The following is a 25,194-nucleotide window of genomic DNA, read 5'->3' on the forward strand; positions in this document are numbered from 1 at the left end:
ATATTTGGCTTTATTATCTGATCTTTATTACATGTTTTGGCATAACGTGCTAAATGTTGTCTTTTACCGCTTTGATATTATCTGAACTGTATATAAACTGTGCCGAAACCCTTCTCTCTTCACCTCCGGGGATGTGCTTACTGGTTGAGACTCCCTATTCTGTTAGTGTCAATACCCTGAAATAAAAAAGAGGCTCGGACAAGTTACGAAGCCGGATGGCCTTTTGGTTCCCGGTAAGTTGCCCCCTCCTCGACTCGAGTTGTCCGCTCGGGTACACAGTCTAGAACATATACCCAGGTTATAAACCTAGTATAACAAAACCTCATGCCGGATCCCTAGTAGGAATGCTTATTTGCATCATGTTGCATTTGACATAGGGGACTCAACACAGGGGTTGGGTCCGTTTAGGACAGACAACCTGAAATGAAAAGACCATCCTGCTGCATCCCGTTAGTTTGGCGCATTTATTTGCTTAAGATCTGCATGCTGACCGATTTCTAAAAAAAAATTCAAAAAAAGGGAAAGAAAAATAGCAGCGTAGGGAGATAATTACCTATTTTTGGAAAAATAAAATCAATGTCCAAGTAGTGTCGAAACCTCGCCGGAATTTTCTAAAAAAAAAAAAAAAAGAGAAAACAAAATTTGTCTTGTAGTTTGATTTATTATTAAAAAAAACATATAAAAAAGAAGAAAATTTTCCTTTAATCACTTTCAAAATCCAAAAAAATATATTTATTTAAAATTAAAAAGGGAAAAATTCAAAAAAAAAATGTTGTTTCTTTTGTAGTGTCTCTTTTATAAATTCAGACTAATAGTCCAAATACTTCCCTAAAAGGATTTTCTTTAGTCTTTATCTCTTTTCACAAAATAAAAAATATATATATAAAAATCCAGAAAAATATTTTTTCTTTCTAAAAAAGATTGTATTCAGAAGGGGTTTAGTTTATTTACTCTACGCTTGATCAAGCCCGAACTACGCCGGTTTGATTCTCACAGGGTATGAGATACGTAGGCAACCCTCATCGGGTCCAACCTCCCATTTTTCAAAAATAGCCAAACTGTCAGAATTTTAATTTATGAGTCGTGTGATGCCGTTTTGTCAAGAATAGCCAAATGTTCCAAAAAGGGACGCCGGAAGGCTGACTTTGCATAAACAGCCATTTTTGATCATTTTTTAAAAAATTTGACCAAGTTGCCCAATGGCCTTAGGATCCTCGTCCCCGAGAGTCTGCGAGGCCATGTTCCCAACGTCGGTCACCATTCTAAAAAAAAAGAGTCATAAATAAATCAAGTGATGTTGTTATTGTCAAAAACCGCCGAATGTTCCCGAAAGGGACGGCGGAAGGCTGACTTTGCATAAACAGCCACTCTCGATCATCTTTTAAAGTTTTGATCGATTAATCCTCACAGCCTTAAAATCTTCATCCCCGAAGTGCTGAAAGACCGTGTTCGAAAATCGGATCTTTCTTTCTAAAATATAGTCAAATCATTTTTAGTCAAATCATTTTGCTTAACCACCCTAATAAATGTGCAGGATGAGCACAATACAAAACAAACCCTTTTCAATAATGACCAAGATCCCTTTTGAGTTGCGATTATGGTGGAATGACCTAGGCAAGGAAGGGCAATACAAGGTAAAGAAGTATCTGAAAGATCTCCCGGATTTACTAGACATCCAGCCCCGGGGTGATGTTATCAGATCGTTGGTCACTTGCTGGGATTCGGCACACAATGTATTTCATTTCTCAGACTTTGAGCTCACCCCGACATTGGAAGAAATAGCGGGATACATCGGAAGTGATGAAGCCACACTAAGGTTCAAGTACTTGATTGCACCTAGGGCCGTCACTGTACACCGGTTTTTGGATTTCCTAAAAATACATCGAACATTTCATCATCTAGATTTTGCAAAAGGTTCTGCAGTCTCCGCCTCATATATGCTAGATACGGCCACGTGGGCGGGTTCAATAAGCCAGACTTCAAACTATGCAGTAGAGGTAACCGACAAAAGTGGGATGAACACAGGCTGGTAGCTTTTATGATAGCTTTTTTGGGTCTTATAGTGTTCCCAAGGAAAGACGGAAACATTGATCTAAAAATAGTTGGGGTCGTCAGTACCTTGCTCACCCATGATAAGAGTACTCTGGCGCCTATGATTATGGTTGACATCTTCCGGGCCCTCACTGCTTGCCGAGCCGGGGGCGACTTTTTTGAAGGATGTAACCTATTGTTGCAAATATGGATGACCGATCATTTGTGCCACAGCTCCCCGCTCTTGGGTTACGGTTCGCCCGAGAAGACTTGTATTGGAGAATTCTACACAAGAATCAAAGGGGTTAGTCTGCCCGAGGGAGTCACAGCTTGGACGTCATTCTTCCGAACTCTCACTGCCAACCAAATTCAGTGGACGCTCGGATGGCTGCCTATTGAGGAAATCATATACATGCCGGCAACCAGGCCCCACTTTCTGTTGATGGGACTTAAAAGCATCCAACCCTATGCACCGTATCGGGTTTTGAGGCAACTTGGGAGGTATCAAGTAGTGCCAAAAGATGAAGACTTGAGTACCCAAGTGGTTGAAATCAGTCCGGACGGTCAGTTCCCCGAAGAAGAAGTTCGCCAGATCTGGAGTGAGTGTCAACATCTGACAGCAAACACTTGTGTGTTGGATACGGCTAAAGGAGAAGTTTCCCCGGGGTATCACGCTTGGTTTAGAGGTGACATGTCCTGCGAGAGACCAGCTAAAAGGCCTCATCTCAAAGATTTCGCTTAGCCATCCCAGGAGCAATGAAACTGGTTAGCAAAGGAGAAAGGTTATCGGGCAGAGATCGGTGAGTTGAAACAACAGGTTGAAAGTCTGAAATTCAATAACAGTATGCAGGTCGCTGCAGATCGAGGCGAAAAGAATAGATTGGCCCAAGAAAATGAAGAACTTAGGGCCCAAATCCAGAAATTGAGAATGGCTCTTGATAAACAACCAAGGAGTCGATCAGACGAGCAGTTGATAAAAGGGCTGAGAAGTGAAGTCAGGGAATGGCGAGATGGTTTAGAAGAGTCTGAAAACGTCATGGCAGAGCTCAAAGTACAGTGGGGAACAAGAGCAGATAAGCATCGCCGATACTTGAATCAATTGAAACACGACCACGAGAAAACTGTTGCCAACATGAAGAGAAAAGTGGTTGCACTGGAGGTTAAAGCAGTTAAGCAGGCCGAGGATTTCCAAATTGAAAGCAGACACTGTTACGACTTGTTGGCCCAAATGGAGGTAGAAGTACGGCAACTGAAAAATCAACATATGCAGGATTCTCAAGCATTAAAAACATGCAGTGATCAGCTAAAACGCCTGTTTATAGAAAAGAGGCAAACCAGGGATAAGATTAGGACCATTGCCCATGCCATCATCAGAAGGTGTCTACGGTGTGAAAACATGACCAGTATTACTGTTCTCTCGGCAGTGATGGTTTATGTCAAGCAGACCATGCATGAGCTGGAACAACTTGAAAGGGATCTCACACCTAAGACCGCGGCGAGGCCGAACGATGCCCCGCGGGCACCAATTTTCGAAACCTTAATGCATTCATAGGTCGAGTCTGTATCTTAGCATCTTTTGTCCGTCTTTTCGCATCAGGGTGCATTAGTCCGTTTGAGTCTGTACTTATTTTCAAGGTTTGTTATTTTCCCTTTTTCAAAATGTTGGTTGTAACAGATTGTTTTAGTAATAAATGTGTGCTTCTTTTACACTCATCTGTTTTGAACTACGTAATGATCTGATTCACGCGGCATCGTGATACGTAGGAAATCCTCATCGGATCCGGTCACATTTTTAATAATAATAAAAAAAAAGAAAAAAAGAAAAATAAAAATGGTGATAAATAAAAGAAAAGCCTAAAGAGAAGCCGGAATGACGCATGTCTTTGTTGCAAGCATGTAGAAACCCACCTAACTGTATAGGTGCATCACACCCCAATGTGAGATTACCTGTCTGTTGTTTGTTTCAAACTAACCATTTGTTTGCTGATAAGTCCAGGTTCCTAGAAAAGTGGTTTTGTTTTGTGGTAATCTGGCCTCGCATTCATACTTCACGAGATCAAAAGGAAGCGTTCAGCCACCCGTCGCTAAATCAAGAGGAAATGTTCATACGTACTTCACAAGGTCGAAAGGAAGTGTCGAAATGTCTTCAGAAGTTCCTCTGCCAACGATTCCTATTTCGGAGGAAAGTTCAATCTCAGCCATCCCAACTTCTGAGTCAGCAACGGTCGAGGAAAATAGAATTCTACGTCTCCGCATGATGGAAATGTGGGACGCCTGGGCCAATGGAAAAGAGCCACCAAGTGCGATCCCTGAATTCCCTAAGCTTTTTTCCTAGGGCAAGTGGGACCGCCAACATCCCCATAAGTTATCCAAATACCCCACTGGGATTTCCTACCATCTCAGCCTACTTTACTGGAACACCTTCTGAGTCTCGCCCCCAGGTGTTAGCTTCCGGTGCGGCTTCAAACATATTCACTGCTCCACCTTGTTTAGCCACGGCACAACCTGTTTTACCCAGGCCTAACTTCGATTCATCATCCTTCACATTTCAAGCACCACCTCTTCCATTGGAACCTAGCCAGTTCACTACCAACGCTTACCCTCAGCCGTATTGGTACGAGTTTATCGTAGGGCAGGAGAAAGCCGAGAAAACACCCGAACAAGAGGAAATGACCAGAAAAATGAGAAGCATGGAGCAAACCCTCAAAAATATACAGGGTCTGAGCGGGCAAAAGAGCGTATCTTATGCTGACTTGTGCATGTTCCCGCACGTACATCTACCCTTGGGTTTCAAAACCCCAAAGTTTGAGAAATATGACGGGCATGGGGACCCCATAGCCCACCTCAAAAGGTACTGCAACCAGTTGCGGGGAGCGGGCAGAAAAGAAGAACTTCTTATGGCTTACTTTGGAGAAACTTTGATCGGCATTGCTTCTGAATGGTATACGGATCAGGAAGTATCTCGTTGGCACATTTGGGACGAATTGGCTCGGGACTTTGTCAGGCAGTTTCAATATAACATCAACATTGCCCCCGACAGGAATTCATTGTCGAATCTAAAGAAGAAGCCTTCGGAGAGCTTCCGAGAATATGCTGTCAAATGGCGCGAACAAGCGGCCAGAGTCAAACCTCCGATGGATGAAACAGAAATGGTCAGTGTTTTCCTTCAAGCCCAAGAGGCTGATTATTATCAAAACATGATATCTGCATTGGGAAAGCCGTTTGCTGAAGCGATCAAAATTGGTGAAATGGTGGAGAATGGGTTAAAAACAGGGCAAATCTTGAGTCAGTCTGCTATAAGGGCCACCTCCCAAACAATCCAAGGCGGGTCTGGAGAAGGAGCAAACCGAAAGAAGAAGGAAGAAGCAACAATGGCAACTTAGAGTGTAAGAAAACCCCATCCGTCCAGATTTCATTTCTCTGAAAGAGCCCCGCAACACTACTACCTCCATCAAGATGCGGCCTATGCTATGAACCTTCAGCCCTACACAGTAATGAATGCACAACCATATATTAGGCCACAACAACAATTTCACCAAAAGCGAGCTCAATTTCCAAGAAATCAACCTCCTCACCAAGCTTAGTATAATCCCCGACCTCTACAAAATAATCTCCCCTACAACGCCCGCACTCGAGAGCCGCCCAGGAAAACGGACTTCACACCTATTGGTGAGTCATATTCCAACCTTTTCCCTAAATTGGTCCAAATGGGTTTGTTACAACCCGTAGCCCCAAATAGGCAAAACCCAGAGTCACCCTCTTACCAACCTGGTGCCCGATGTGCCTATCATTCTGAAGTGGAAGGGCATGACACTGAGGGCTTTTGGACTTTGAAAAGGGTTGTTGAAAACCTCATAGAACAAAAGCGGATAGTGTTAAAAGACAAAGACATTCCTAATGTGACCAACAACCCGTTACCGGCTCACAACAATAGACCGATTATTGGGATGATCTGTGAAGATAAAGTGTTTGATCCTGTCTTGAAAGCCATCATTGCAATCGCTGACATTCAGAAAAAACCCAAGATATATGCAAAGCAAGAAAAGGGGGACAAGAAGAGTAAAACCCCCCTCAAAACACAGAAAAAGCAGTGGAAACCAAAACTGAGGTAGTACCCTCGAAAGATGTCGTCCTTTATGTCCCCCGAGGTTCGAAGAAAGGACAAGTGACATTGAGCCCTCCAAGAAGGTTTGAGCTGAACAAAGGATCTAAAATGTATGTGCCCAAAGGGACCTATGCGGAACGGGGGCCAATAATTTCACCAAGGCTGAATCAGCCCATGATTATTAGACGCGCGCTGCAGAGGCCCATGACAGATCCTACTACCGTCCCATGGAATTATAACAAGGCGGTAGTAACCTACAAAGGAAAAGAAATCCTGGGAGAAGTAAATGAAACTAACCCAACTGAGAAATACCTCAACCTGGAGGAGTTGAATGATTCTACAAAGAGGCGTTTCCCACTCAAGAAACCAGTTAGTGCCTAGGAAGCGGAAGAGTTTTTCAGGAAAATGAAAACTGCGGACTACGAGATAATTGACCAACTCCGAAAGTCTCCCGCTCAAGTCTCGTTGTTGTATCTATTAATGAATTCAACTGAGCATCAGAAAGTGTTGATCAAGACCCTCAACGAAGCTTACGTCCCAATTGAAACTACCGTGGAACAGCTAGAGAGGATGGCAGAAAGATTATTCATGATCAATTAGATTTCCTTCAGCAAAAATGATCTACCCCCGGAAGGGGCCGCTCACAACAAGGCCCTCCACCTAATAGTTAAATGTGAAGGGTACTATGTGAAGAGGGTCATGCTGGATGGCGGGTCTGGAGTAGATATCTGTCCCCTTTCGACTCTACAAAGAATGGAGATCGAGACAAGGAGAATCAGGCCCAACAACGTATGTGTTCGTGCCTTTGATAGCATCAAAATGGACACCCTAGGCGAGATCGATTTGATTTTGACTATTGGACCTGTGAATTTTGAGGTGACCTTTCAGGTCCTAGATATGGATACTTCTTACAATTTCCTTCTAGGAAGGCCTTGGATTCATGCGGCGGAAGCCATACCTTCTACTCTCCACCAGATGGTAAAATTTGTATATGAAAATCAAGAGATTATAGTCCACGGAGAGGATGAGCATTCAATTTATTGAGACCCGTCGGTTTCATGCCTCGAAGCTAAGGAGGGTAGTGAACACATAGTCTATCAAGTTTTCGAGGTTGTGGTCGCAGACCAATGCGAAGAAGGAAGCCCTTACCCTCAACATTTTCTCTCAAAAGCGTCAGTTATGGTTGCCAAGGAAATGATCAGGCATGGTGATAAACCGGAGAAGGGACTCGGGGCATCATTGCAAGGTATCACCGAACCTATCACCTTACCTACCGCCGAAAAGTTCTTCGGTGTTGGTTTTTACGCCGAAGAAGCTGACGTAATGTGGGCAAACCAACGGAAGAGCAATGGTTGGGTTTTATCTCAGCCAATTCCGCATCTTTACAGAACATTTGTCAGACCCAAGTACATTGAAGAAAGAGAGGATGAGACCTTCACGACCGAGGAAATTGAAGAAATCTGTGGGGTTATGAGGCAAATGCTGTATGAAACCCATATGGTTCAGCCGAGAGAAGGCTCGAGCACCGCTGAGGTGCTTTACATGGGGCCTGGTGCCAAATTGCAAAACTGGAAGGCTACTCCGTTTCCGATCAAGCGGGAATCCTGGTAGACCAGTCTTGCCACCTTTTCTGCATCACGAGTTATTTTGGGGTGTAACTCGAATGATTTCCTTTTAGTTTCCTGTCCTTAAATTCTGATGTAAACCCTATTATCTTCAAAATTCAATGAAATGAAATTAATATTTCATCTTTCATCTTATTTATTCTCTCTGATTTTTTTTATTTTTTTTTGTTTTATTTCTTTCAGTTCTAATAATGCGGTTTTAAATAACATGACATGCTTGCGGACTTCATGCCCAGATCCAAACATGCAGTCTAGCTGCGAAATAATGAACCAAGAAATAGAATACGATGAAGAAGAGGCTTTTAAGGAAATAAATCGAGAATTGGAACACTTTGAGAACAAACCTAAGCCGAATCTGAATGACACCGAACCGGTTAATTTGGGAACTCCTGAGGAAATCCGAGAGACCAAAATAAGCATTCACACGGACGAGAGAACGCGAGACGCGATAATTCAACTCCTTTTTGAATTTAAAGATGTGTTTGCTTGGTCATACGATGACATGTCAGGATTAGGCGTTGATCTAGTGGTGCATAAATTGCCAATTCACCCTGATTGTCCTCCAGTTCAACAAAAGCAAAGAAAGTTCAAAACTGATGTCAGTGACAAGATTAAAGAAGAAATCACCAAGCAGCTGAAAACGGGAGTAATTCGGGTAGTCCAGTACACCACGTGGTTGGCGAATGTAGTTCCAGTGCCGAAAAAAGATGGGAAGACTCGGATATGTGTGGATTATCGAGATTTGAACAGAGCGAGTCCCAAAGACAATTTCCCATTGCCCAACATCCACATCCTTGTTGATAATTGCGCCAAACATGAGATCCAGTCTTTTGTAGATTGTTACGCTGGATATCATCAGGTGTTGATGGATGAAGAAGACGCCGAGAAGACTGCCTTCACTACACCATGGGGCACTTACTGTTACCGAGTTATGCCGTTCGGTCTGAAGAATGCTGGGGTAACTTACATGAGAGCCATGACTGCCATTTTTCATGACATGATGCATAAAGAAATAGAGGTGTATGTGGACGACGTGATAGTCAAGTCCAGGACTCGGGACAATCATATCCAAGACTTGAGGAAATTCTTCGAGAGACTGAGAAAGTACGACTTGAAGCTGAACCCGGCCAAATGCGCCTTCGGAGTCCCGTCAGGCAAGCTTTTGGGTTTCATAGTAAGCAGGAGAGGTATAGAGTTAGATCCAACAAAGATAAAATCTATCAGAGATCTACCTCCCCCAAGAATGAAGAAAGACGTGATGAGTCTGTTGGGCAGGTTAAACTATATCAGTCGATTCATCGCCCAGCTGACTAGCACGTGTGAGCCCATATTTAAGCTGTTAAGGAAGGATGCAGCGATCAAATGGACGGTTGAGTGTCAAGAAGCTTTTGACAAGATAAAGGAATATCTTTTAAATCCCCCAGTTTTGGTCCCGCCAAAACCAGAGAGACCCCTGTTCTTGTATCTGACAGTCTTGGAAAATTCTTTTGGTTGCGTCCTCGGGCAACATGACATAACTGGAAAGAAGGAGCATGCGATCTACTACTTGAGCAAGAAATTCACCGGCTACGAGGCCAAGTACACTCTGCTGGAAAGAACGTGTTGTGCTTTGACATGGGTTGCTCAAAAATTGAGACATTATCTCCAAGCTCACACTAATTACCTCATAAGCAGGTTGGATCCTTTGAAATACATATTTCAGAAACCGATGCCTACTGGAAGACTGGCCAAGTGGCATCTTGCTTACTGAATTTGACATAGTCTATGTCACCCGCACGGGAATGAAGGCCCAGGCATTAGCGGATCATTTGGCCGAAAACCCGGTTGATGAGGACTACCAACCGTTGAGTACTTATTTTCCGGATGAAGAAATCAACACCATAGAAGTAACCTCGGAAAACACTCATGTTTGGAAGATGTTCTTTGATGGGGCCGTAAACGCCAAAGGTGTAGGAATAGGGGCAATCTTGATCTCACCTGCTGGTCAACATTATCCGGCTACAGCTAGGCTTCGTTTCTTTTGCACGAACAATACAGCTGAATATGAAGCCTGCATCATGGGCATGAATATGGCGATCGATCAAGATGTTGGGGATTTGTTGATTATGGGGGATTCTGATTTGATTATCCGGCAAGACCAGGGTGAATGAGAAACTCAAGATGTCAAGCTTATTCCTTACCGGCAGCACGTAGAGGATCTCAGCAAGCGGTTCAGATCAGTAGAGTTCAGGTATATCCCGCGATGTCACAATGAATTAGCCGATGCATTTGCCACTTTAGCTTCAATGTTACCTTATCCAGGCAACGCCCACATCGATCCCTTGGAAATCCAAATCAGGGAAAGGCATGGTTACTGCAATGCCATCGAGGCAGGACCAAGTATCCAGCCATGGTACCAGGATGTTAAGAGGTTCTTGAAAACACAAGAATACCCCGAACATGGTACTGGAGATCAGAAGAGAACTATTAGGCGGCAGGCAAGTGGATTCTTTTTGAGCGGTGAGATATTGTATAAAAGAACCCCTGACCTCAACTTATTAAGATGTGTTGACGCCGAAGAAGCAGGCTGAATCATGCATGAAGTACACGCAAGAGTGTGTGGACCTCATATGAACGGGTATGTTCTGGCAAAGAAAATCCTTCGGGCCGGGTATTATTGGATAACTATGGAGAAAGATTGCTTCAGCTTCGTCCGGAAATGTCATCAGTGTCAGGTGCATGGAGATCTAATTCACGCACCTCCCACAGAACTGCATCCCATGTCTGCACCTTGGCCATTTGTTGCCTGGGGTATGGATGTCATTGGTCCGATTGAGCCCAAAGCTTCAAATGGGTATAGATTCATATTGGTCGCTATCGACTACTTCACAAAATGGGTCGAGGCTGTCACTCTCAAATCGGTCACTAAGAAAGCCGTGGTGGATTTCGTACATTCAAATCTTATCTGTCATTTCGGTATTCTTGCAACTATAATCACAGATAATGCGGCAAACCTGAATAGTCATTTGATGGAGGATGTGTGCGAACAGTTCAAAATAACGCATAGGAATTCCACTTCTTATCGGCCCAAGGCCAACGGTGCTATTGAAGCGGCGAACAAAAATATCAAGAAGATTTTGAGGAAGACAACCCAGAGTTCCAAACAATGGCATGAGCAGTTACCTTTTGCCCTGTTGGGATATCGCACTACAATACGCACATCAGTAGGGGCAACCCCATACTTGTTGGTTTACGGGACCAAGGCTGTGATACCGGCAGAGGTAGAAATCCCTTCTCTCCGGATCATTGTTGAAGCTGAAATTGAAGACAGTGAGTGGGTCAAAACCCGTTTGGAACAGTTAACGCTGATCAATGAAAAGCGAATGGCTGCGGTTTGTCACGGGCAGTTGTACCAACAAAGAATAGCCCGTGCTTACAACAAGAAAGTGCGACCCGGGAATTTTGAAGTAGGTCAACTGGTGTTAAGGCACATTCTTCCACATCACCAGGAAGCGAAAGGAAAATTTACTCCTAATTGGAAAGGTCCATACATCATCAGGAAGATATTTCCCAGGGGAGCATTATATCTAGGTGATATTGAAGGAAAAGATCTCGACACAGCCGTGAATGCGGATGCAGTAAAAAGATACTATGTCTGAACTTGCTCTGACGATGTTTTTGCACAATTGAGAGGACGAAGGCTTTCATTCTCGCTACCCAAACACTCAAATCCTTTGCTAACCCTTTGAGCCGTTTACCTTTCTTTCATTACCCTCTTTGGAACCCGGAAGTGCTAGTTAAAAAAAAATGAAACTGTTCCTGAACTACGTTTGACTTGATTCCGAAAGGATACGTAGGCAGCCTCTCTATGGGGTTCAGTCACACCAAAACAAAAATCCAGTTTTTCCCCAAAAGTTAAACTGGGGCAGACGTTATAATAATTCAGCGATAATCCCGCCTGGACGGTTCCAAAGTTGTAATTCGATCCAAGTTCTTTTGACCCCAAACCTGTTGCAAGTCCTTCCGATCAATCGGCAAAAGTTTCTTCAAAATCAAAGGACGCAGTTGCTCGGATCTGACGCAGTCAGGATGAGAGAAATAAAATGAGAAAGTCTTATTGGTGAAAACCTACAGGCACCATAAGGCGATGGCGAGCAGAGAAATCAAAATGAGAGAGTCTTGTTAGTCAAAACTCATGACGAGCACTATAAGGCGACGGTAAGAAGAGAAATGAGAGAGGTCGGCTAGCGAAAACTCGCAAAGGGCGCTGTCGGCCGAAAAGAGGATTTCACCACAGAAGGTTCTGGAAAGGTTCCCTGGTTTGGAAACATAGATCTGTTTGGTTCGTGAGAAAATGTAGGTTCGTGAGAGTCGGGCATCCAGTCCAAAAAGTAGGTCATGTCAATTTAAAGCCAGCATGCACCTCAGATAAGTCTTTCTTTTCCCCGAAAAGGACGCTTCTCTTTTAAATTCATTTCCTCGCTCTTTGTTTACCTTTCTTTGGATTCCTTTTCGGTTTAACCCTAAGCCCCAAAACATGCTAGAAAGAAAAGGTGGCAGGACCGGTTTCACAGGGCTCTGTCTTGGCAAGAGGTGGAGAACATACCCGGCCTCAGTGATGCGTCAGTCCAATCCCGACTGATCGTGATGTTTGATTACCTCAATATCCCCAAGCAGAGTTTGAGACGGAAGAAACAGAGCCTTACACGCGCAAATCATCGTGAAATCCTGAAATATTGAGTCTTATCAGTTTGAAAGGAGGTCGCCTTGGAAGCCAATCAATGGCGAATTTTCTCAACAGAAATGAGGCTTGGGACCAAGAAAAACAATGAAGGCCACAAAACCGACCACAATTTCAAACTAACAATTTTCCTTTGTTTGAAGTTGAAGCAGTTGCAATACAAAACGAACTAAGCAGGAAGCAGGTACAACCCTGCGAGAGGCAGGTGCAGCCAAAAGGAAATGCGCAAGGATTAGAAATGGCTATGCTGCAATAATCAACCCAAAAGGGAAGTCTCCTCCCGATTCTTTCCTACATTTTTTTCCTAACCCGATGACTTCCCCGGCATAACCCGAGGACTTTTTCCCTTTTCTGGCATAACCCGATGACTTCCCCGGCATAACCCGAGGACTCTCTCCTTTTTCCGGCATAACCCGATGACTTCCCCGGCATAACCCGAGGACTCTCTCCCTTTTCCGGCATAACCCGAGGACTCTCTCCCTTTTCCGGCATAACCCGATGACTTCCCCGGCATAACCCGAGGACTCTCTCCCTTTTTCGGCATAACCCGATGATTTCCCCGGCATAACCCGAGGACTTTTTCCCTTTTCCGGCATAACCCGATGATTTTCCCGGCATAACCCGAGGACTCTCTCCCTTTTTCGGCATAACCCGATGACTTCCCCGGCATAACCCGAGGACTCTCTCCCTTTTCCGGCATAACCCGATGACTTCCCCGGCATAACCCGAGGACTCTTTCCCTTTTCCGGCATAACCCGATGACTTCCCCGGCATAACCCGAGGACTTTTCCCTTTTCCGGCATAACCCGATGACTTCCCCGGCATAACCCGAGGACTCTCTCCCTTTTCCGGCATAACCCGATGACTTCCCCGGCATAACCCGAGGACTCTCTCCCTTTTCCGGCATAACCCGATGATTTCCCCGGCATAACCCGAGGACTCTCTCCCTTTTCCGGCATAACCCGATGACTTTTTCGGCATAACCCGTGGACCCTTCCCGGCATAACCCGATGAATCTTCCCGGCATAACTCGATAAATCTTCCCGGCATAACCCGTGGACCTTTTCCGGCATAACCCGATGAATCTTCCCGGCATAACCCGATGAATCTTCCCTGCATAACCCGATGAATCCTTCCCGGCATAACCCGATGAATCTTCCCGACATAACCCGATGAATCTTCCCGGCATAACCCGATGAATCTTCCCGGCATAACCCGTGGACCTTTTCCGGTATAACCCGATGAATCTTCCCGGCATAACCCGATGAATCTTCTCGGCATAACCCGTGGACCCTTTTCGGCATAACCCGATGAATCTTCCCGGCATAACTCGATGAATCTTCCCGGCATGACCCGATGAATCTTTCCGGCATAACCCGATGACCTACCGGCATAACCCGAGAACTCTTTCCCTTTTCCGGCATAACCCGATGAATCTTTCCGACATAACCCGGATAGTTTCCAGCATAACCTGGCAATCCTCCCAATTTAGGGCTCCAATCCCTGAACTGAGCATTTTTCTGTTAAGCCGACATTAGGGCTCCAATCCCTGGGTTGTGCATTTTTACCTTTTGCGACATTAGGGCTCCAATCCCTGAGTTGCGCTTCATAGACTAGGTTTTTTTTTTCAAATCCCCGCATCAGTGCTGTAGATTATTATGGCCATTAACTCACGAAATTTTCCTAGTGAAACTGGGGCAGAAAAATTTTGTTCGTTTGTTTTGTTTGTCTCAGCAGGTTTGACCTCGAGGCGCATGGATCGAGATGACCCACGGGATGAGTCTCAATCTTGAATAAAGAAAAGAAGAAAAGGACAAAAGGAGAAGATGTCCCCAAATACTGGAACAAACAAACGGCGGGTCGCTCCAAAATTTGATCAAAGTCCCGAGTTCCGCCAATCCCGTCTCACTCAATACCACAGAAATAAACAGGCGCGTACAACTTGCGAGCATCAAGATTCGGATCGAAGTCTACAGGCAGAATCAGCTAAGACCCAAGATCAAGTTGCAAAAGAATTATAGATAGGAATCTTGTAACTAGCAATTGACAGGCATAAGTAGTCAGTTCAATTTCAATTTTCCTTTGGTTGTAATAAGGCAGGTCAGTAAAGCAACAGTAGCAACAGCAACAGCAGTAACGGCAAGCATCGCGATCCCATGGTAGCCCCAGCTACCAAAGTTTCTCGAACTACATTGACCTGATTCCTGTTTAGCCCAGGATATGTAGGAAATCTTTGAAGCAAAGATTCGGTCAAATCTTTCAAAATGTGTTTCACACGGAGTAGTCCAATGGGCAAAATCGCTCATATTCTCTCACTTTATCTTTGCACGAAAACTCTTCGTGTTTTCGGACAAAGAGGGGCAGCTGTGAGCACGTGATTTTTGTTTACACGACAATTACTCCAAAAGAAATCAAAAATAATAACAAATGGTCTTGCTGTACAATTTTCGGAATTTACGTGGCATTTTTGGTAGTTATTTGTGGTCTTGTCCGTTTTTATTTAGTCTTATCAAACAAAAATACAAAAAAAATATGTCGTGTGTAATTAAACCATAATTCGGTTATTAAAAGGAAAATCACAAAATATGCATCTTTTATTCTATTTGTTGCCATGGTGTGATTTTACCTATTTAAATATTTTAATATGTGTGTGATAATTGTGTTAAGTGTTAATTAATATGTGTTTAGTTTTACTTTAATTAGGTATTGTGTTTTAAATTAGAAAATAAAAGAAAAGAGTGCAAATTGGTCTAAAATTCGGTTTGGGCCAGTTTCTTTAGGAAAATTCGAGGCCCAAAAGCCCCAAAAGCAGCCAAAGGCAGCCGGTCCAAGAGACCCATCTCCCAGGCCACCAAACGATGTAGTTTGATACCAAAACTACGTTGTTTCAAGACCAACCCATCTCAGCCGTTCAAACCAAGTTGATCTGACGGCCCTCCTCCCATCTCCCTTACCTGTTACCTGACCCGACCCACTGAAACCCGGCTTGATCCATTCCCAGCATGAGACCAAACGACGCCGTTCCCTTCAGTGGAAAGATCACGGTCGTTGATCATTGGCGATCCAACGGCCAATATCAAATCACTCACCCCGTATATAAGCTTACCCCCTTTCACCCCGCACCCCCGAGCCAGACCCCCCTCCTCTCACTGTTCCTCCGTCTCTCTCATTTCAGAGACGGACCTGGGTTTAAACCCTAGCCGCCTTAGCCCCCTTCCGTTTGAAACCCGGCGGCATCAACGCCGCCGGCCACCATCTTAACACCCTAGGACCACTCAACCACCCTGAATCCAAATCCACAAACTGTTTAGTTCGAATCAATCCTTAGATTCTTGAATCTTCATTTGAAGATTCGAACCAAACCTCAACCTACACCAAACCCCCCCAAATCCATGCCAGGTACTCCCCTGACCTCCCCCGTGACCAAACTAGGCTTGGTTTGGTCCGAATCTAACCGGAAAAACTTGAATCCCAAATCTGCCCCAAGAATCCTAGAAATCCAGAAATCAGGATTTTGTCCTAATTAGCAGAGGTTTGAGGGTCTAATAGACCTTAGTCAAAGTGTTCTCTGTTGAGTACACTTGATTAAGGTCCGTTCGACCTCAAAAAGGTCGAGTCTGAGTTCGGGCCCGTTTCACCTAGTTTGCTCGAGGTATTCTTTTCCCTTTCTGTTTGATCTATTGTTGTTTGTTTGTTTTTGTTGTTCGTCTGTTGTTTAGAATAATTTTATTTCCAATTCCTTCGCTTTGTTCTTTTCTTCTCCAAATCAGACCTTTTATTTGGTCGAAATTTTCGTCTGTTCATTGATAAGTGTATGTGTTTAAACTGTATAATTGATTGGAATGAGTTTTGGTCGATTAATTAGTCCCCAAGGTAATCCCTTGTTTTGTCAGTACAATTTGAACCCCCTGTTAATACTGTTCGATTCCGATTCATTTGCTATTGATTGTGCGTATTGTAATTCACATAGTCGATTCGATATATGTCGTCGATTAGTTTCAGCTTTGAATGATATTAATTTGACACACGTTGTTTAATTTCTGCTGAAGCATCGTTTGAATCCAATTACGAATTGATTATAGCTGCTTATAGTTTGTGTATTTGAATCAGAAATCGTTTAAGGATTGCTTATAGCTACAGTTTAACATAGATTTCAAAGTTCACATTGACATAGAATTTTGTCCCTACATGGACAACATGTGCATTATCAATTGTGAATGAGTTAGGGTTAATTGGACAACATGTGTTGTTAGGGCATATTTAGGCTGCCCATACTCTTGTGTAGTTTAATAAAAGGGAAACCACTTTTAATATTTAAAGATAGGGCTATCAGGGGAATCTGATGGGAGGACTTTTATTTTAATCTGTGAGTGGAAGAACAGAAGGAGAACATGGGAGGGGTTAAAGTTTGTTTAACAGGCTGTTTTGAATGGGCTGAGGCTAGGCTATAAATAGAGGGAGGAGATAGACATAAAGGGAGATATACAGAGATACACAAGCTAAAAAAAAGACTGAAAAACAGAAGAGAAGAAAGAGTGAGCGATAATTGAGTTGGAAGAAGTAGATAGGGTTCACATAGCATCAAAGAGAGGTTTTGAAAAATAGTTGATAGCGAAAGCAACAAAACACCACTTCAGTGAGTTCTGGGTTAGTGTCAAGTCCCAGTAGCTGACATTGGTCTGCTCGACTGATTTCAATTTTTTGGAACCTATTGGCTATCTATTGGTCCAGTTTTGGTCTAAAATTCAAGTCCAGTTGAGTCTGTTTGGTTCGTTTAGTTGCTGTCGGGTTTCACAAATCACTTCGAGCCTCCTTTAAGTATATTTCTGGGGTATTTGGTGCTGCTGGAACTGCTGCCTTTGCTATTGCCTGTACTGCTGCTGCTTTGCTGACTTCTTTTCTCTTCAATTGTAAACGTTTCCAGGTACACACTTCTGAAACTATGGGTTGATGTAAGCTTGAATCGGAAGTTGAGTTGAAATAAACAAAGAAATGAAATGTTCACATGCTTTCACAATATCTGTGCTCAAGATGTAGCAATAGGATAAATGATAAAGTAGTTCGTGGTTGTTTAGGCTCATCCCAATTGTATTTACTTTGCATGAATTGGAACGTACTCGAACTCGATTTTGGGACTGTTAAATAGTACGGTGCTAGATCAATTAGACATATTTCCATGTGTTTTAGCAATTTAGTTTGGTTTGTGATGATAACATAACACGGAATATTAGCAGGCATTTGTATGTACCCCGTTGGATCTTTGAACTGTTTTATCATGGCCCGATCCAGTTTGATTTTAACACATATTTCAAGCAAATTTTCATATTACGTTAGTTAATGCCAACGGATTAACCATTAATGTCAACTCTCTTGTTTGAATTCCCTGTTTCAATATAGGTTTAATAGTATAGATTAATAATTAATGTTAGCATCGGCTCACCATTTAAATGAAGCGGCTATTAATTTTATAGCATCGGCAGGTTTTACATATTTGGGAGTACGAATCAATGGTGTAGGGTTAAGAGCTTTAATCTAATAGGCGTGAATCTAGCAAGATGACTTAAAATTTAGATCTAATAAACTTTCGAATAAGCACTAAGACTCAAGGTTAATGTTATTTTGAATAGTCGAAAATAATTATTGGTCTATTCACATAATTATGTGAAGCTAACCTAGTTATAGAATAATTAATCTTCTTTGAATATATTATTTTGTCGATTTTTGTATTTATTTATAATTTCAAATTTTAAGTAATATTCCTTTCTGTTGACATTTGTCTTAATCTAGTATGCAATATGTTATGCTTGTAGCATGTAACTAAATAAGATCTTCTTCTTTTTTTCCTCTTGTTTTTAGAAACGAAATTAATAGAAATGTAGTCACTTTAGGATATCCTTAAAATAAATGAGGCGAGTCTCGCCAAATAAGGATGTACAAACTGCGGGGCCCTTATAAATGAATATATTAAATACTTAGAATTCGGGATGGGTCATTTAGCGAATTTCATGACCCTCCCCAAAAATAACAACGTGATAGTCTCTTTAGGCGCGTTGTAATAATATTACTTTCTTAAATTCGGGTGCGCATTTATGTGACCCAAATTCAAATTTCAACGGAGTTGGAGTGTATTAACAACCACGGGTGCATTGATTGTGACGTGGTTCGAGATACATTTCCACGGCGTTGTAATTCCATAAAAATAAATAATAATAAAAGCGGTCTAAACTTAATGAAAGCACATAAGTCATAACATGTATTAAAATCAGATATTTAGCCATTAAAACAATTTAAGGGACCGTGCTAGAACCACGGGGTTCGGGGGTGCCTAACACCTTCCCTCGGGTCAACAGAATTCCTTACTTAGAATTTCTGGTTCTCAGACTTCATTTGGAAAGTCGAATATTTTCCTCGATTTGGGATTCAAGATAAACCGGTGACTTGGGACACCAAAAGCCAAACCTTTCCCAAGTGGCGACTCTAAGTTGAATAAATAATCTCATTTCGAATATTGTCACTTAAATTAGAAAAACTCCCTCGCGCATTTTACCCTTCGGGGCGGGCTCGTAAAAGGAGGTGTGACATGAGCACAACTACATATTTGAATTTTGTGGCTAAATAAATAACATCTTTTGCCATGGTATATCCCTTTGTGGCTAAAGTAGAAGATAGCTACAAAATTGATTTATCATGGCAAAAGAATAAAATAATTAGCTATAAATATATATTCTTCGTGGCAAAATATTTTATTAATATAGCTACATCACAAAAATTCTTGTAGCAATAAGTATTAATCTTTAGCCACAAAATATTAAAGTTTGTAGCTAACTTTTAGTTATGCTACTTCTAGCTACGGATGCTAGCATATTGATTTGAGTAACCTATTGGCTTGGGAGGAAATCTTGATACGTAACAGTAAAACACACGCAGAGACACAGAGAGAGTTATATATATGTTTCAACACTACGTTTCATATGTGTTTTGTTAATCTTGTTGCTTCCAAAAGACTTGCACAATAAGTAAAATCTATTGGCTGCTATATTAATATGTACTACTATATGCTTTCAGTTGGGCCAATAGAAACATTAACAAAATACTTCAGTTCAAAACCAGATAGAAAAGCTTGAGATTTCTTAAGAATGCAATATCTCTCATGTGATCGATATTGAATTGTTGAGTTGGGTTCAATTTCAATTTGGTATCAACCTTGAGAATATAATTAGAAGAATTGATAGGGTTGCATTTGAAGCATACAGAAGATAAAATTGATCGAAGAGTAAAGATTGATTTTTCTTTTATAAAATTTTTAAAATAATTATTTGGCCATATTTGATTTTCTTTAATAATCGCGCATATCGTGAGCAAATTCACTAGTGTTAGATAATTTGAACACTTTTTATGTTTGTTGTAGATAGCTTCAGGCGTCAATTCCAGCATTAAAACAAAAGGTAACTCTAATAATTAAATGGCCAGATTTTGAATTGCAACTTGGCATCGCTATTGCAGTATCGAAGAAAAAGGAGTATTATAGAGTGGGAATTTGGTCCAAGTGTTGCTCCATAGTAATACTTATTATTCAAACAATACTACAAACAATGATGTCAATTTGAATATTTCTAAAAGTTAGCAATTTATTTCGAGTTAGCTTCTGCTAGAACTAATGTTTGAGCACTTAAAAAACGAACAGATGTTAACTGTTCTATAGATAGCTCAAACTACGATTGGATATTTGACACTTAATTCACAAGTCCAATAGGGGTTTGGGCCTGCAAGTTGTAGATGGGCGAAGTGCACGAGTAGCCCTTTTTAAGCTCGTTTTTAAAATATTTCCACAATTTACAATGTATTTAAAGATTAGTCAATTCATCCAAACTACATGATTAAGTATCCTGAATTTGAAATTCAGGACTTAGTGTCCTGACTTTTTTAACTGCTAATTTAAAATTCAGGACTAAGTGTCCTGAATTTCTAAACTGCTAATTTAAAATTCAGGACATATGATTCAAAATTCTGGACACAATTTTCGAACTTTAGGACACGAAATCCTGAAGTTCGAATTTTGAGGTTAAAAATTTAGGACGTTGTGTTCTGAAGTTTGAGCGAATTAGCTAATCTTTAAATACACTGTAAACTGTGAATATATTTTAAACCAATGTTTTAAAAGGCGGGGGCGTGAGGCGAGGCGTTTTAGCTCTGACAAGGTGAGGCGTAAGCCCTGAGACATGGGCCGTAAGTCCCATGGATCTTTAAATTTTATTAATTTCAAGAATTTTAAGATAGTATAAACAAAAAAATAATTATAAAAATTAAATTTAAATCACAAAATTAAAACAAATAATTAATTTAAATATTTATAAATTATACTTCAAGTGTGAATAATACGAAAGTATAATATATATCATAATATGCAAATTAACTGCAATGCCGTTATAACTCAAACATCAAAAGTAATGTATTCGATGTGAAATTTTATATCTTTCTCCTAAGTAATAATGAATCTTGAAAGAAAATATTATAATTTGATATTTTTTAAAAATACTTCTTTTATTTAATATGCTTTCTATTTAAAAGAAAATTTATATAAAAACACAATTCACAATTTAAATATGATTCTCTAGCATCATTTATTTTTAAGTTTCAACAAGTTAATAAAATGACACATAATTCACCATACTATATCATGATAACTAATTATTTGTAAATAGTTACTAGCTAATACTGAGCTATTAAATTAATAAGTATTGTATCTCGTAAACGTGAAAAAAATAATATTTAGGAATATAATTATAAAAAATACAGTATTATATAATAAAGACATAACAAAAGTTAATAAAGAAATACTTTTAAATGAAAGATTTATTTAAAATTTATTGTCGTAGCAGTCGTAGCGGATAGCGTACAATGATGTTTATTTTAATTATGACATAAGATACTCTCAACTTAATGATTTATGATTTAGAAAAAAGTAATTTTGAATAGTCAACGATTTATTTAAAAAATTTGAGGATTTACAAGGTTAGTTACACAGAATTGCATAAAGTTGTATTAGGCGAGCCAAGTACGACGCGCGTTGGACGTGTTTGGGGCGTAAGCCCCGGCGGCTGAGGCGTAAGTCTCACGGAACTAAGCCTAACACATAAGCCCAGGGGCGTTTTACGAGTGCTCCGCCCCAGGGAGAGCCCCGGACAAGCTCCAGCCGACTCCCAATTTTATTTTTTAAAATAAAATTTTAAACAACATATTTAAAAGTGACTAAGTGGGGTCATTTCCACGTTGCAGTTAGCGGCAGAGTAGTACTGTTCCTGCAGACAAGCCTTAGGAAAAGCCTCCAAGGATTTTAACTCTGTTATTGTCCGATTGGCTTACCAGTGAATTGATATGTTGAGGTCTTTGTCTATTTGTCGGCTCGAATTCATACTTTGTACTGGACTTGCAATCATATGTGGCCGGAATGTGCTTAAGTTATTCTAGCATAACAGCTCAGGAAAAGTTCTAATGATCCAAGTCTGATTTATAGCTTTTTTTTAAGACCAAATTTTGGGGTTAGAAGTTAGCAAGATCCTTAACATAGTAATTCATAAGCGCCTGAGTATGTGGCATAAATGATCAATAAAGTAAATAAAAATCTTAAGAAAGACCAAAAGGCTATGCGATTTTTTCCACAAGTTAAACCTTGATAGGCAAATTACTCAATATTTGTGCTAGTGAAAGATAACAAGTACTCAGTAAAATAATGAAGGTGTGCACAATCTGACACGAATAAAACCGTTATAGAAAAAGAACTTAACAATTTTTTGCTAGAACCTACCAGTCTCTTACCATCTTGAAAATGAATCTAGTTTTGGGCTTTGAATTTATTTCTTTCTCGATTTCCTCTTTTGTCGACATTTGAGTTGGTCCCAGCATATCATGTGCACCAGGCACTCCTCTAGCAATCATCCCTAAGTTATTTGCTATCTCCGTGTATCATTGTCACGGTCCAAAATCCAACTAGTCGTGATGACACTTAACCTAATCCGTTAGGTAAGTCAATTGACAATAAACCAATTCCAATAAAATTTAATGAGATAAATAAGTAAAAGAAAATATCTGAATCTTATACATTTCCCAGAGACTGGTAATACAAATCATGAGCTTCTAAGATTTGGAGTTTATAAAGTTGGTATAAAATAAATAAGTCATCTGTTCGAAATGTACATAACAGATTGTTTATAAATCTAAGACTACCATGAACAAGAGACAGCTACAACCGGAATGCATGTACATCTTCAAATCCAGCTCCCGTCGATCACAACAACGTCAGCAGCCAACATCTGCACGCAAGGTACAGAAGTGTAGTATGATTACAACCGACCATAGTACTCTATAAATAACAAACCTAACTTTAGGTTGAAAGTACTAACGAGCTGGGACAAGGTTCAGAGTCCAACTCCAATAACCAGCAACAGTCCATACCAATATAATAGAAGGGTACATGAAAATAACGCAAAGGTAAGATGCTCAATTCATTCACTGTTACGAAAAAATAGACATGATTTTCAAGTATAACAATAAATCCTAGATCTTTTACCGAAAATCCCAAAGCATATAAGTAAGTTTGAAAATTTGTGATTTGTCCAAAAACCCTTCAACAATAAATAAAATGTTTTATTTTGATAAATGGGTATTTACCAACTTATCCATCTTTAATCTTAGATTTTTGCTATGTTTGATTGATAAAATCGTGTGTTTAATGTCATTTACTTCTATTTTATAGGTTTTATGGGATTTAGAAGTGATGATGAAGAAACCAAGTGAAAACGAGTCAAAAAAAAGCTAAAATGAAGAATGAAAATCTGCCCAGTGAATTATTCTTCGCGAACGCGAAGGGTTAAACGCGAACGCGGAGCTTAAGGAAATAAACCTTCGCGAACACAAAGTTATGTACGCGAACCAAAGCTGGAGGAAACAAACCTTCATGAACGCGAAGGGACAACCGCGAATGTGAAGTTGAAGGAAAAAAACCTTCGCGTATAATCGCGAACGCGAAGAAAAAATGGGTGGAAAAGCCTGGGCAGTTCTGGAATTTCACGTTTTTGACCCCAAACCATTTAATACACGACCCAAGTTATTTATAAAATATCTTTGGCAGTATTTGGACATCTTTGGCTTATTTTCAGTACTTAGACTAGAGAAGACAAGTTTTGGAGCTAGGGTTCTTGCATACACACTTGGGTCTTGGAGATTTGAAGCTTCTGGTTGAGAATTTCTTACCTATTTATGTTCATTTCTTCATTTTCTTACTTTGTATTGTATATCTAAGTGTGTAGTATTTTTTTCAACACTTGAATCTTGTTTATGGGAATATTCATATTTAAAGTGTGGATTAAATATCTTGTTGTGTTTATGTATTGAACGATTTTTATTTATTGTGAAGTGAGTTATTGTTTCTTTAATTATTCTTGTTCTTTAATGTTTCCAATGGGATTATCTAACCCTAGGACTCGCCCATTTACTTCAAATTAATTTTGGAAAAAATAATGTTGAGAAAAATTAATTAACAAGAACTTGAGGCTTTAACCCTCACTTTATAGATTCTATCTAGGGATAGGATTGAACTACTTATAGCCATATTCAAGTGTGTTTAATCTCTTAATCGTTTTTGGGATAATTCAATTAGGAAGTCTTATTAATCTTTGGAAGAAGCTAATATAGAATTATTACCCGAGGCTAATTAATATAAACTCGTTCATATTTGTAAAATCGTGAAATACATTGGATCGTTACTTGAGTGTAATTTCCCGTGCATCCATACTTGTAGATATTGATCATTTTACTTGCTTTCTAGGTTAGTTTACATTTTCGCAATTAGTTATAAATATTTTCTCAAAACCTTTCTAGGTGTTTGGCTTAGCATAATAAGTGATAATTCTCTTACACGCCTAAAAGCCTATATATTGTTCTCTGTGGGATTCAACCCCGACTCATAGTTGGGTAAATTATATTGCATGCGACCATGTTTATTTACTTTTTAGCAGTGGATTTGGACGTAAGCTTATGTGGTAGCACCACTAAGTTTACAGTAAAGGTTAATGCAGAAGGCTTTGGATACTTTGAAGGGAGGAGGGGATTGAGGCCAGCAGGGACCAAATATCCCCAATACTATTTGTCTTAGTCATGAAGTACTTATCCAGAACACCTAAAAAATGAGTGGGCTTCCTGATTTCAAATATCACTCAATGTGTAAGGCACTTAAGTTAACTCATCTCATCTTTGTAGATGATTTGATGATTTTCTGTAAAAGTGATATTAAGTCCATTGCTAGAGTGATGGAGGCCTTAAGCCATTTTAGCAATACCACAAGTCTAGTCGCAAATGTTGAGAAGACTAATATATATATGGCAGGAATTGATGTTGCTGCACAAGAACAAATACTAGCTAGAATAGGATTTACTATAGGGACCCTTCCTATCAAGTATCTTGAATTGCCTTTGTCTTCCAAGAAATGGAGCAAAATGGAGTGCCATGAACTAGTGGATAAGATAACTAACAGGGTCAGGAATGCCTACTCAAGATATATATCCTATACTGGGAGATTACAAGTCATAACTGCTATATTGTTCTCAATATATAACTTTTAGAGGTGTGTGTTCCTCCTGCCTCAGAGTGTTATTAAAGAGGTAGAGAAAAATATTTAGGGACTACCTCTGGGGTAGCATGGAAGATCAGAAGAAACT

The sequence above is a fragment of the Nicotiana tabacum genome, chromosome 8 (genome assembly GCF_000715075.1).
Source record: "Nicotiana tabacum cultivar K326 chromosome 8, ASM71507v2, whole genome shotgun sequence".
NCBI classification, from domain to species: Eukaryota; Viridiplantae; Streptophyta; class Magnoliopsida; order Solanales; family Solanaceae; genus Nicotiana; species Nicotiana tabacum.